Source organism: Dermochelys coriacea, chromosome 2 (genome assembly GCF_009764565.3).
Source record: "Dermochelys coriacea isolate rDerCor1 chromosome 2, rDerCor1.pri.v4, whole genome shotgun sequence".
Lineage (NCBI taxonomy): Eukaryota > Metazoa > Chordata > Testudines > Dermochelyidae > Dermochelys > Dermochelys coriacea.
This window is the reverse complement of record NC_050069.1, coordinates 225,289,618-225,305,174: the sequence shown is the minus strand read 5'-3', so window position 1 is coordinate 225,305,174 and position 15,557 is coordinate 225,289,618. Positions and strand designations below refer to the sequence as shown.

General features: G+C 39.7%; 1 long non-coding RNA gene across 2 annotated transcripts in view; it reads left to right on the top strand.

Moving 5' to 3' along the window:
* Positions 1–95: 95 nt before the first annotated feature.
* The window catches only part of LOC119850460, a 30,005-nt gene continuing 14,543 nt past the window's right edge, over positions 96–15,557 (top strand). For both annotated transcript variants that reach the window (XR_005290872.2, XR_005290873.2), the window contains exons 1-2: positions 96–394; positions 1,295–1,425. This is a non-coding gene — a long non-coding RNA (uncharacterized LOC119850460). The remainder of the gene's footprint in view (positions 395–1,294; positions 1,426–15,557) is intronic.

Sequence of the window (15,557 nt, the reverse complement as noted above, 5' to 3'; positions counted from 1 at the left end):
CCCGCCCGTTGCTAGGGGCACCGTGCTGCCAGCCCCCGCCTGCCTTTCGAGTCGGCCAGGAGCCTTGTCGGATGAGCGGGCGGCACGCGGAGGCCGAGAAAAAAGCCGCTGAGGCCGAGAAAGCCATTGCAGAGAAGCCGACCCCTTGCCGCAGTTCACGCCACAGCTGGGTTTGGGACAGGAGTAACCTGCCCTGGGCAGGTGATAAAGGGGAAGTACTGCCAGGGAGTGAGGTGTCAAAAGAGGAGGTGCAGGCACAAAGTGATTGCAGCAAGACTCGGCCTGGAGAGTATTCATCCAGTTCGGGGAAAAGCTAAGGATGAAGGAAGGGGCTGAGCTGCCAACAAAGATAAGCAATTTCTTCGTCAGCTGGCGTACTGGAGGAAGGCACTAGGTAAGGGGGATTAAAGAGCAGTAAACCTTCCTTCAGTATCAGCAGTTGATCATTTGGTTTAAATGATCATTAAAATAGAATCGTAAAAATACCCAGAGGAATGTGATGTGACAGGGACAAACCCATGTGCTTTCTACAGAACAAAAGCCTGCTTCACGAAAGCTTGTGCTCAAATAAATTTCTTAGTCTCCAAGGTGCCACAAGTCCTCCTTTTCTTTCTCCAGCTTACTCGTCTTTGAGCAAATCAACAATGTAGTGGCTAAAGGAGAATCCGATGTCACATTCAGACTTTCAAAAAGTCCTTGACAGTGGTTATTAAGTGGCAAGAGGCTAGTAAGAAAAGTAGGGCAATGTTGTCACTGCAAAAAAAGGCTGTGTTTTTATATTGAAACAGCTGACTCAAGATAGCTATCTTGCAGTGAAGACAACACATTTGTTCTTGATGTAGCTAGTCAGGCGGTACAGGGTTGGTGTAAAAACACACCATTTTTAGTGAAGGCATAGGCTAAGAAATCAGGACATGAGAAGTTAAATTCTGTCATTGATTAGGAGTTCACATAAAGGAAAAATGGTGTTTTCTTACCACAGTTAGCTAACACTTGGTAACTCATGATAAAATGATAACAAAAACAAGGAAGTTTGTAGTTTTCAAGTGTATTAGAAGGTGGAGATAAACACTGGAGGGAGCGAGCCTAGGATTTACCTCAACCTACTAATATGTGTTAAAATGTAAACTGCCTTGTCTTCACTGTGATTTTACCATGGGTATTAGACAGCACAATAAGAACACACTCGCCCCCTCCCCCTCCGGCACTTGAAGACGAGGCCTAAAAGGTAGAAAACTGAGATTAGGAAAAAATGGTCAATTTTTAACATAATATTCTCAAATTTCCTTACTAGGATTGGTGATGTTGAACATACTTATCAGTAGCTGGGAAAGGAAGTGAAGAGTGAGATCGCAACCCCTGTAGAAAATACAAAATTATTCACTTTTGACAAGACTAGAGAAGATTGTGAAGAACTTCAGCGAGGTCTGTAATATATTTCAGTGTCTGGCTGAGATTGTGCTGGGGAATAGTTGGTTGAGGCTTGATCTGCTTAAAGCAGGAATGATGCTGGTTAGCTGGGGAAAACAACCAGAGGAGGTGACATCAGTTACTTCAGCCAAGGTTGGTTTTTTTGTTGTTGTTGTTGATAAGTTTTGTAGCATGGTTATCAGACCAGACCCTCAGCTGATTCGCAGATAATAGCAGAAACCAACATTCTTTTTATCATCTGTTTGGTTAGGTGGTTCCTTACAGATATGGCCCTCACCAAAGTTATACATGCCTTTGTAATCTTCAGGATGAACTACTGCAATGTGCTCTACTTGGAGTATGCTTATAAACCACTTGGAAAATCAGCTAGTGAAGGATGTGCCTGCTGTTTTATTTAATGGTATGTCATGTATGGAGGTTATTAGATCTGTGCTTTGTAGACTTCAGTGGGTCCCTGCTGATTTCTGGGTGCAATACAAGATTTTGGTTTTGATCTGGAAAGCCTTGTGGCCCTGGTTATCTAAGTAACCACCTCTTATTTAGTGCTCTAATGCAGAAGTTGAGATTTGCTGGGATGCTTGAACTTACACTTTCTAGATTTATAGGTGTGGTGACTAGTTTCAGGACCTCTCAGTTGATTCTGGAATTTTGCTTCTACCTCTGCTCAAAAGAGCCTGTATTTATTTACATTAGGGCAAGCTACAAAGTATCTCTCCCTCTCTAATAGAATGAGAGTGAAAAGGTTGAAAAAAGGTAGCATTCTGGATTGATGGACAGAAGTTTTTGAGTTTGACATCGTATCAATCTAGGACTGAATTAAAGTATGTAATATAACTTTTTGTTTATATGTCTAGAACAGTGGTTCCCAAACTTGTTCCGCCGCTTGTGCAGGGAAAGCCCCTAGCGGGCCGGGCTGGTTTGTTTACTTGCCGCGTCTGCAGATTCGGCCGATCGCAGCTCCCAGTGGCCACGGTTCTCTGCTCCAGGCCAATGGGAGCTGCTGGAAGTGGCGCGAGCCGAGGGATGTACTGGCTGCCGCTTCCAGCAGCTCCCATTGGCCTGGAGCAGCGAACCGTGGCCACTGGGAGCCGCGATCGGCCGAACCTGCGGACACGACAGGTAAACAAATCAACCTGGCCCACCATGGGCTTTCCCTGCACAAGCAGTGGAACAAGTTTGGGAACCACTGGTCTAGAAGTCCTGATAGGCACGTTATACATTGAAAAATAAATCAGTAAAGAACTTTCAGATCCTCCAACAATGAAGTGTGCTAATAATAATAGTGTAATTCCTCCCATCCAAAGACCCCCCAGCACTTCACTGCAGCATTGTTCTCACACTTGGCAGCCAGAAAGTGAAAATAAAGACTGACTGAACATATAAAGAAAAAAGTGGAACTGAGTACTTAGTTTTCATTGTCTGAATTAAAGGCAAATTAAATGTAATGTTTCAGTTATAATAATCTGTGTTATAAAAGATGCAGATAGCGCATTTTGTTATATAGACAAGTATACTTTAAACATGATGACATCCATTTCATTGATGGCTAGCTATCCTTCAGTGATACCCAGAAAATGCCGTGCGGTTAGAATTGCATGAAATTATCCCATTACTAAGTAGTTAGATTGTGAAATATTCCATGTAGTTATATATTTACCTGTAATAAAAGGTTACTTTGATCACTGTGACATCCTTATTTGAAGTTTATTTAATTTTAACAGGCATGAGTCCCCCAGAATTCTAGTTCTAGTTTCTGTTAATGTCATTGGGTTATTAATCAATTTACCCTGGTAAGTCTGGTTGTTTTTTCAGTTTTAACAATTCTGGCAGAGATATACTAAAAGGATGCAATTAGAGCCCACCCATAGCCCTCGGTGGTGTCTCTGTATTGTGGGATAGATGCAAGAGCAGTGTCCACACAAGTGGCCAAAAGAGGCCAGAATGGAGGGTATAGCTGGAGGTAGGATAAGGGTGGGGCCATTGCATCCGAAGTTCTGCAGGCAAAGAGACTGGGAATCCCTACAGAGGGTTACAGTAGTTATTTCAGTCCATAAACCTGGTTAACAGACCTTTATTCTATTCTGTTTCTATTCTGTCAAGGTTCTTTCGTCATGCTCATGGCCATAGTATCTGAGTACTTTCCAGTGGTGCAACCTGATTAACATTTGTCATGTGTTTTTTGTTCTCTCATCCTCCCCTCAGGGAGCGAAGCATGTGCAGTGGAGTATCTTGTATTGGTAGGGTTTTTTTTTAATATTCATGTTGATATATATATATATATATATATATTAGGGCTGTTGATTAATTGCAGTTAACTCACGTGTTGAATTCAAAAATTAATCGCTCTTAAAAAAATTAATCACGATTAATCTCATTTTAATTGCACTATTAAACAATGGAATGCCAATTGAAATTTATTAAATATTTTTGGATGTTTTTGTACATTTTCAAATATATTGATTTAAATGACAACACAGAATACAAAGTGTACAGTGCTCACTTTATATTATTATTTTTATTACAAATATTTGCACTGTAAACATGATAAACAAGAAATCGTATTTTTCAGTTCACCTCATACAAGTACTGTAATGCAATCTCTTTTTAGTGAAATTGCAATTTACAAACTCAGATTTTTTTTGTTACATAACTGCACTCAAAAACAAAACAATGTAAAACTTTAGAGCCTAGAAGTCCACTCAGTCCTACTTATTCAGCCAATCACTAAGACAAACAAGTTTGTTTACATTTACAGGAGATAATGCTGCCCACTTCTTATTTACAATGTCACCTGTAAGTGAGAACAGGCATTCGCATGGCATTTTTGTAGCCGGCATTGCAAGGTATTTACGTGCCAGATATGCTAAACATTCGTATGCCCCTTCATGCTTTGGCTACCATTCCAGAAGACATGCTTCCATGCTGATGATGTTTGTTAAAAAATAATGCACTAATTTAAATTTTGACTGAACTCCTTCAGGAGAATAGTATGTCTCCTTCTCTGTTTTACCCGCATTCTGCCATATATTTCATATTATAGCAGTCTCAGATGTTGACCCAGCACATGTTCTTTGTTTTAAGAACAATTTCGCTGCAGATTTCACAAAACTCAAAGAAGGTACCAATGTGAGATTTCTAAAGATAGCTACAGCACTTGACCCAAGGTTTAAGAATCTGAGGTGCCTTCCAAAATCTGAGAGGGATTAGATGTGGAAGTCTTAAAAGGTGCTGCTGATGTGGAAACTACAGAACCGAATCACCAAAAAAGAAAATCAACCTTCTGCTGGTGGCATCTGACTCAGATGATGAAAATGAACATACACCGGTATGCACTGCTTTGGATCATTATCGAGCAGAACCTGTCATCAGCGTGGACACATATCCTCTGGAATGGTGGTTGAAGATGAAGGGACATATGAATCTTTAGTGCATCTTGCACGTAAATATCTTGCAACACCGGCTACAGCAACGCCTGTTCTCACTTTCAGGTGACATTGTAAACAAGAAGTGGGCAGCATTATCTCCTGCAAATGTAAACAAACTTGTTTGTCTTAGCGATTGGCTGAATAGTAGGACTGAGTGGACTTGTAGGCTCTAAAGTTTTACATTGTTTTATTTTTGTAAGTTCAACTTTCATGATAAAGAGATTGCATTACAGTACTTGTTTGAGGTGAATTGAAAAATACTATTTCTTTTGGTTTTTACAGCACAAATATTTGTAATAAAAATAAAGTGAGCACTGTACACTTTGTTCTGTTTTGTATTTAAATAAATATATTTTAAAATGTAGAAAACATCCACAAATATTTAAATAAATGGTATTCTATTATTAACAGTGTGATTAATCACGGTTAATATTTTTAATCGCTTGACAGCCTATATATATATATATATATATATATATATATATATATATATATATATATATATATGAATATATGAGAAGGCAAGGTTGAAGGCAAGACACTTGGAGCAGTAGATAGTAGGAATTTGTGTGAATTCCATTCTCCTCCGCCCATCCACTATTACTTGGACTTTGAGCAGGGGAAGGTGATTTTCACCCTAGTTTATAAATCTTTACAACTTTAAAGATATTGGTTTGCTTATTTAGACTCACTGGACCCCCGCCAAAAAAATGCTGTACTAGTTTCTCCAAAACAACTCTGTATATTTAACTTAGTTTAAATGCATAGAAGCAAGTTGATAAGTGATGCAAGTTTGATTTACACCATGTATTTTGTGTTTTGGCCTGTGTTTTGTTCTGTAACCCTTACTCATGTGACCATTCCTTGCTTTGGTGAATTGTCCCATTGATTTCAACAGGATTATATGTGTATGGGTTGGGAGATCTTTAGGAAGATAATTACTTATGTTAGCAAAGGTTGCAGGATTGAGCCATAAGACATTGAAAAAAATCTTTTTAAGAAGCATTGAGAGCCATAGTAGCCAAATTATGAAATTATTCTTATGAACTCATGCTAAGTAAGGAATAAAGCAGTGCATTAATGACAGAATGAGACTGATGTAATCAGTAGTTGATAGGAAGTTTGTGTAAGTAACTGTTCATATATACGTGCATGCATATAATGTGTGTATATATATATTCACTTTATACTGTATATGTGCTGCCTAGGAAAAGTATTTGCAAGACATAAAAGCCAGAAACCAATCTTGCGAAATGTCTGTATTTAATATACATTTCTGTACATTTGTAGATGATATAGGCACCGTTTCACATATTTTATGATGAATGAGGAGCACATAGAGAGCATTTTATAGGAATTTTTAGCCACATTGAATAAAAATAATTATGCACCTTTAAAAGAAACAGTAATACACGCACCTTTCATGTTTGTACCCTGATATTAAAATAACAGACTGAATTTCAAGTATGAAGTGATACAGTGAAATCATGTCCTGTGAATAGATATAAATGATAGTCTATGTAGTATAGTTTGCACCTTAGGTAACTTTTCACCTTGTAAAATAAAGTCATACTGAATGTTACGTTAAATGACTTGATATAGAATACAAGGGGCCAGCTCCTCTCCTGGTATAATTTGGGATAGAACCAGAGAAGTCAATGGAACTCTGCTGATTTATACCAATTGAGGATGTGGCTCAAAGCATGTAAAAATAACTTGGAACTACTTTTGATGTTTTTGACTCCACTGAAACCATCTGTATCAGTGCAACTGCATTCAGAATCTGGCCCACTGTTCAAAATAAACCACATAACACCAAAAACAACATTTTTAACAAGGCCTTTTGAAAATGTCACATATTTTGCAGATTTCAGAACCAATACCTTATTACAGTCATATACACACATGCTTAACTTTACATATGAGTCATCCCAGTTATTCTGTTGAGTTCATAAATGTCTTGAGCACTGAGACCTAAATTTCTAATTTTGGTACCTTTTGTACCAACATTGTGCTTATCTCCACATATCCCTATTTCACTAAGACACTTGCTTTTCATTCTTTGTATCAAAAAATAACCCATAGAAAATTTGAGAAAACTAACATGTTATTAGGGCTAATTATATCTGGTCACACACTACCATAAGTATAATCTATTTTTGTTTAATTACTAAACTAAATTATTTGTATATAAACCTGAGATGCCTGATATTGAAATTTGTAGACTTAATGGGCCAAATTCATCCCTGGTATAATTTAACTATCGTCAGTGTAAAGGAGTGAATTAGGCCCATTGATTTAAAATACTTTGAAACCTAGACCTATTTCATGTAGTTGTATTTCCACAGCAGTCTCTAAGCCTGCTACTTTCATATTTCTCTTTATTTCAAGAACCTTGCGTAGTTTTGTTTTTTTCCAGAAACTCACCCAAACATACAAGAGCAATTTTATCATTGCAAAAACTTATTTTAACCACGAGAAGCCAGGCAAACTCAGGCACTAATATAAGTATCTGTTACTGACTGGTATCTACTATGACTACTGCAAACAAAATAAAGCCAAAATGGCAGCTATGTGAAATGATTTCTAATTTTAATCTTTCAAACGATTTCCCCCCACATTATGCTATATGTACATTTAGCTCTACAATAAAATTTCAAAGTAATTTATGTTTATTCCTTTACATATTAAATCAATCAAACAAACAAACCCTCTAGGCATTTAAAAATACTACATCTGAACAAACTTAGTTTCTAGTTTCAAAATTCAAATGTACAGTACGCAGCTTATTCAGGAACATTACAATTTATCTATCATTTTGCCTCTCTATGAAACTAGCTTTATGTCAATAATAAAATGAATGCTAAATGCAAATAATCTATAAAACAGCAAGACCCAATGCTTTTTCTGGCAACTACACTTTCACAGGACTAGTGTATTTCAGTTACAAATAATATACTTGAATTATAATAGCAATAATTTATGTTAATGTTGAATAACTTGGATATAAATGTATCCACATTAACACAGACCCCATTTGCTGGTGTCTGGGTGCTGTTACTAACTATGTGTCATCACTATTACAATCAGTTAATAACTAAAGGCTTGATCCTGCAACTCTTATATGAGTACCTTTACTCATTTGAGTAGTCCCATTCAGTTCAATGGGACTGCTGAAGTGAATGAAGTTATTCACGTGTTTGAAGGATCAAATCCTCAGACTGAAGAGTATGGAGCTAGTGAGGAAACACAGATTTACACTACTGTATAGAATTTAAAAGACACACAAGGTAAAGCATATTGTGATGCTTTAAGGAGCTATAGTAATATCAACAACATTCCCACAGTATACACTTCAACTTATAAGACATCATTTTGGAAGGTATGATTTTTCATTTATTAGAACATTCAAAGACATTCTGCTTTTAAAGCTGTTCAAAGTAATGTAAGCATTGCATAAAAAAACCAAACAAACCCCACCCAGACCCAAAGTCAGAAACAGAGCATTTACATGAACTGGAACAAAAGGGGCCATAAATATACTAATCTGAAAGGAACCTATAAAGCAATCAGAGGCTGGAAAGGAAATAATCAGTGTGTGCCTCAGGTTGATTTAAGTGCCAAAGTGATACTGTCTCTGTTAAGGAAAAAATAAATGGCAGCTTCATATCTTAACTTTAAGCATAGTTTCTATGTTTCTTTATTTAAAAAAGAAGTGAATCTAATGCTTGTGAAAGGTGCCCGATTGACAGCCCTGGAGACTGATGTCCTCTTTTAGGCTCTGTTCCAACTGGATCAGGCCCACAAGCCTTCTTAAAAGTGCAGCAATTATGCAAATTTCTTCACTCACCCCCAATCATTGCTCTAAAGGGTTCACCTCCCAGTGGGAGGGTAGATTGGTTTCTAGATCCTGCATCCAGTCTTTGGCCTTGGCTGAGTATGACATCCAGAGTGTTAGGTAGTGCCAGTTGTAATGGTGATATTGGTGAAACAGACACCTGTCTGCTAAACTCTGGGCTGAGACCTCCAACACATTTCACACAGGCCATAAAACTACCATCAGATGGGAACAGTTTTTAGTCACTGCTGACTTAGTCTGGTTCTGAACTAGTAATCTAGAGCAGCACTTTTCACCTGTTGGTATGCAAAGCAGAAGAGAGCAATGGTGGGAGGATGTCATACCCTACCAGCTAAGGAAACACCAAAATCACTGGGTTGCTAGGAGCCTGCATAGGAAAAGCAAAAGGCAGCTCATGCCATGTCCTTTTCTCTTGATGCTTCTGCCTTGCCCCCTTTAGCTCTTTATTCCAATCACAATGGAACTCTTCACTTCAGTGGAGCTGAGCATTGGGCAGGGAGATGACTCCGTACCAAAAGCTCATCACCCAAACTGAACTTTGCCAGCACCCAAACTCAGACATGCTTTTTGCTGAGGGTTGTAGGATTCGGTGTGGCATTGCAAGAAACCATGTATGGATTTTGAGTCTCAGCTAAGAAAAGGTTGAGAACCACTGACCCAGAGGCTCTGTATCTTAATACCATTCTCCAGAGCTGATCATTTTGTGTTTTTTTTCCCCTGGACCCAGATTTCTCATTCACCATGGATCACTCTTGCTCTTAAGACTGCTCTAATTTCTATTGGTGGACAGCAGTGCTCAAGGAGCCACTCTGATGGCCAGAATCACCCTCTATTCATCCACAATCTGCTCCAGAAAGGAGAGTGGTATAAGGCTGGCATAGCCAGCCCTACAGCTATTGCAGATTCCTCTACAATAGGGAAATCATCATTTACTGCATTAAGGCATCTAAAAGCAGTGCAAAGGAGCCTTTGAAAGGGCCAAAGATCTGGCCTGCTGTGTTTAGTGAGTGATCTGCTGAATCAAGAGGTACTTGTTTTGGTCAATGAAATACATTTTGTTCATTCCAGCATATTCAGACGAATAATCTCCCACTCTTTGCTTGTATATCATATGAACACAAGTAGCAAGAGAGGTGAAGGTAACGATGGTTTACTGGGGCACAAGTGGTATAATTGGGATTGGGAGCATCAACCAGAGTAAATGTCAGGGTGTGAAACTGACTGTTTTTGATGCACTGTGAACAGATGGTGCCTCTTTTGACTCTGAACGTCATTTAAAGTGCACATTTGATATTGAACCTTTGCTCTTCCCAAGGTTCTCCTCCCACAGAAAGCTGTATGAATGGGGCAAGATCAATGACAAAACATGCAGGGCAGGAGGGAGCTGCATGGCATGCTTTCATCTGTTTAAACTGTGATTTGGATGCGGAGGGCGGCGGGGGTGGTCCTTGACTGGAAAGCTCTTCGGAAATGACCTATCTTAGCAAGATTGATAGTGGAAAGTATAAATCAGAGCAAATACATGTAGAAGTATTGCAGGAGCTGGAGAGAAGGGAGGATTAAGATTATTCTTGGGATCTGCGGCACAGGGGTGGAGTGGGCCCTGACACAGCAGTGAGCAGCAGGATGCAAATCATACAGCTGATTGCTGGCTGGCCATGTGCTGGCAGTGTGGAGATGCATCTTGAATCTGGATTCAAGTTGTGTTAGGACATTAGCCAAGGTAAAACAGGCAGGGATGTACTAGGCAGGGAGTCAAGTTTCTCCTACTTGGACAGAGTGGGGCACATGCTGCCTGCTCAGATACTACAGGGATGTGCTCTGTAAAGTATCTGAGTAAAACAGAGAATGCTGATGGCTATTTGTGGTGTGGAGTGTGGAAATTATTTGGGGGAGGGAAGGGCTCTATTTCAGTGGGATTTTTGACTAAGGACTGCACATTTGACCCTATAGCTGTTGACACCAGTATGTGGATATATTTTACACATTTCCCTGACATGGAAGTAAAGAGCAACATTAATAAAAGTAAATCAGTCACTGAAAAGGGAGAGGATAAATATTCTGAGGCTGCAAATAGAAATGGTGTGAACAAAGAAAGCCCTTTAAAATCTTTCATATTTTACTATACTAATCCCCAATTCCTAATGAGGAAAAACAATGGTACAAATCAGTGATGTTCCTGCGAATCAGGGACACTTACAAATCCACATGCAAAATAACAGACCATCCATCGTTGCACCAGCAGCGATGCAGAGGTGGTTAAACTCACTCTAGCTTTTAAGGTGCTGTAGTTCCGAATTCTGAAGTAGCAGCATGTCAGATACAGGGTACAACTATGAGTAATAAATACCGTCTAATAAAAGATGTTTCTGTGGAAGTCTTAGTAGTTTCTCCAAATGGAGCAAATGGGACAGACGTATTTTGTGAATTTCATCCTGCAAATGTTATTTTACAAACCAATGTGTTTCAGGGACAAATCCAAAGCCCCACCTCCATGTCATGGAAATCCTGACAGGCAGCAGAACCAATAAAGTTCTGCTGCACAAGGGGAGGCAGGATTTTGAGAGCCCGCTGCAAGGGCTCCTTGGTAAGACACGGGTAGTGTGATTGGCTGGGAGACCTGTGACAATGTAGATGAAGTGAACACCAGTGAGAGGCTGCTTTGCAGCCTAGGAGGAGGTGTCCATTCCCTGACACCACTGAATGTGCCCCCTTGTCTGACTCCCCCCACCTGTGCCAAGCCTATTTACTCACACTTAGTGCAGGGACCAAAATTAGGCCCTTTGTTTCAGTTTCTGCCCACTCTTCTGGACACAGCCCCTGAACCACTACACAGCCCCTCATCCTCCTCTCTTGCCGACAGAGTGGCAACTAGGTTCACAGAGTGAACTCTAGTTCTTACGCTGACATACCAGTTATGGAGGCTCCATTCCTGCTGTTTGACGTGTGGGGGATTTCTCCTCCCCTTCCTCCTGCTCCAGGCCCTGCTGTGATACCTAGGCTGGGAACTGTGCAGAGGGTCTGGGATAAGGCTCAATCCTGCAAAGTGCTGAGCACTCTGGACCACTCCAGCAAAGCACGTGTTTAATGTCAAGCACTTGAGCTGTCCATTGAAATCAACGGACTACTCAAGTGCTTGATGTTAAACACATGTTGCTGGATTGGCCCAGAATGCGCAGGACTTTGCAGGATCGAACACCTAACATACTAAAGCATTTAACACCATTTGTTATCCTTTTGGCATGCAGTGAAAGCAATTTCCTTGCACTTATTGCTGCACATTCTGCATTTTTTATCGCAACTGACACTGGGAGTTACAATGACTCACAAGGGTCCCTTTACCTGTTTTCTCCTCTCCTTTAAGTGAAACTGTATGGATTGTTTTACTTCTAATCAGTAGGGCCCTACCAAATTCATGGTCCATTTTAGTCAATTTCATGGTCATAGGATTTAAAAAATTTGTAAATTTAATGATTTCAGATATTTAAATCTGAAATGTCATGGTGTTGTAACGGTAGGGTTCCTGACCTAAAAAGGGCCTGTGGGGAGGGTCGCAAGGTTATTGTAGGGGGGGTCATGGTATTGCTACGCTTACTTCTGTGCTTCTGCCTTCAGAGCTGAGCACTCAGCCAGCAGCCGCCACACTCCGGCTGCCCATCTCTGAAGGCAGCAGCGTAGAAGTAAGGGTGGCATGGTATGGTATTGCCACCCTTACTTTTGTGCTGCCACTGGTGGGGTGCTGCTTTGAGAGCTGGGCATTTGGCCAACAGCTGCTGCTCTCTGGCCACCCCTCCCTGAAGGCAGCGGAGAACTAAGAGTAGGAATACTGTGACCCCCTACAAAAACCTTGTGACACCCCTGTCAATCTCCTTTTGGGCCGGGACCCCCGGTTTGAGAAACCCTAGAGTTTGAGAAACCCTAGACTCCCCTGTGAAATCAGTATAGTAGGGTAAAAGTACATAAAAGACCAGATTTCAAGGTCTGTGATGCATTTTTCACGGCTGTGATTTTGGTGGGGCCCTACTAATCAGCGTTAAAATGCTATTTAGAATTAATTTATATCTAGATTCAGTTCCTCCATAAAACTTTCTGTGAACATATCAACTCTGCAGGCTCATGTATAAATACACTCCTCCTTTCTTAATCCAACATCGTTTTCCAAAAAGCATTTTATAATCCCATTTCTCATTTTAGCTAAAACCATATTTCTAAAAGCAGGCAACATCTTTTATCTAAAATCTCTCATAAACAAAAATCTGCTCTACAATGATGAATCAATATCAAGGTATCCATATAAGAGACTAGGTCTGTCTTCCTTAGGCATGCAAAAGTCCCGTTGATTTCAGTGTGCCCATGGACGACAGGATCAAACCCTTCATGTATTTTCTATCATAGATAAAACATTTTATCTGAAGTGGAAAAAACAGTGATATGAGAGAGAGAGAGAGAGGCAGAAATTTTGTTTTCTATTAGCTTTGCTGCACAATACTTTTAACGATGGTTGGGAATATCCTTTGCTATTCATAGATGTGCAATACAATCCACTGCAAAGGTTTTATTGATATATAACAGTGATTCTCAAACTTTTGTACTGGTGACCCCTTTCACATAGTAAGCTTCTGAGTGCGACCCCCCTTTATAAATTAAAAACACTTTTTTATATATTTAACCATTATAAATGCTAAGCCAGGTTTGGGGTCGAGGCTGACAGCTTGCAAGCCCCATGTAATAACCTCGCGACCCCCTAAGGGGTCCTGACCGCCAGTTTGAGAACCCCTGTATATAATATTGTCTCAAACACATTACTGAAAGACCTATAAATATGATTTGCTCTCATGTGCGTACTGTAGAAACATTTATGGTACTAAGCCTGCCCCTGTTGAAGTCAATAGCTACTCTTCCATAGAATTCACTCAGAGCAGGCTATGTCTACACTATGGGGGCTTTTGCAGCATAGCTACAACCCCATAGTGTAGAAGCAGCTAATACCAATGAAGGGTTTTTTCCCATTGCTGTAGGAACTCCACCTCCCCAAGAAACGGTAACTAGGTTGACGGAAGCATTCGTCCAATGACTTAGCTGCGTCTACATCAGGGGTTAGGTTGTCATAGCTACAGTGCTCAGGGTGTGGAGTTTTCACACCCCTTATTACTGTAGCTAATGTCAACCTAAATTTTAAGTATAGACCAGGCCTCAGGCATTTATGTCAGGAAAATAAACAAAGGGTCCAATCATATCAGATGTCGAACATTGTCAGCAGCCGTTGAGTATAATAAGAGCTGAGGGGGCATGTAGGTTCTTGCAGGGCCATTTCTGAGATTAGGATCCTATTTGATTCAGTATTAGATTGATGATTATGCTATTTTGGTTCAAAAAGCACTGTTTTTTAAAAGGAGAAATTACATTTATGGAAAACATATACAACCTTCAAAGTCTAGGCATATAAACATTAGTTACTTTTAAAGATAAAAGGAATAAATTTCTTTAGCAGGTTTTCTGCAAGAACTTAATCAGCGAGACAGAATTTCTCAGTGTTTTTTATGGTTATTTTATTGTTTATAGTATGCATATGTTATTATGCTGTGCATACATTGTCATTTGTATACGACGTATACTAAGCTTTAAACTACAGGTAGCGGTAAACATGACAAAGGTGTGTGTTTGTTAATATATACACACCTTGGGTCATTTTCTCTCTTAGGGCCTGATTCAGCTCTCTTATAAATCAGTGGCAAAACTCCTCCAAATTAATGTGAAGCACTGGGATTTAAGGGTTATCAGCACATTGTAGAATCACACCCATAAATGGGAATTGGATTAATGGCATTAAATTGCAATTTGCAACTATTGCTTTGCAAAATTTATACAGAGATATAATAAAATAAATAACTCACAGAAATAAGATAATTATCTGCATGAATAGGATACAGAATGTCAATAGATATTTAGGCTATTAAAGTTGTGGGCATAATTTTGCGTGCCTAAAATTTAATTTGCATATTAATTGGGTGTGAAAATGCATGTGCAAAAACAAAATTGCACCCAGTATTTGAGATGCTGTTTCTGAAAATATTTCCCTTAACAAAGGAAGAATGCAACACTCCATATGTTTGGTTTTTAGTATCCTGATTTTAAGCATCCAAGTGGGAAAAAAATTAATAGCTTGCTTATAGTTAATAGTACGTTTCAGCATAGAAAATTTAATTTGCTATGTATTTAAAAAATTAATTCTCAAGTTCCCCCCAAAATTTAGTAGAACTGTTTTTCTAATACACTGATTTCAAGACAAACTTCTACATATATAAGATTAAGAGTGAAAGTTAGCATGAAGCAGAGATGCTTAATGTTGACAAGGACATTCTGAAGGTTTTGTAGCAATTAAATAAATATGCTAGGTTCCCAGCTTTTGACTAATTCAAGTTCTGTCACCTCAAACAATAAGGCAACAAATTAACTCCCAATGCAAACAACACCTCCCTGTGCCAGCCTGGCCCACTGCATCCCAGAAGAGTTTCATCCAGCTGAAGGCAGGTAGCAGTATCTCAGAGTTTTTGCCAGCAGCTTTAATTCTGAGTGGAGGTCAATAGGAATTTGCTGGTGGGGGACACCTATGGGCTGCCCTAACCATGTTCCTTTCCCAGCCAGTGACGTGCTGATTAGCTGCAGGCCACTTGACAAAAGGAAAGTGACTGGGGCCTTGTGTCCTTGCAACTCGCCTGCATAGACTTCCTGCCATCAGGACACTCCCACGGGTTCTGTGCTGGAGGAAGCCAGCACAGAACCTCAGTGAATTTGACACAGGCTCTTCAGTCTCCCTGCTTGGTCTACTGAAAGGCCTGGCT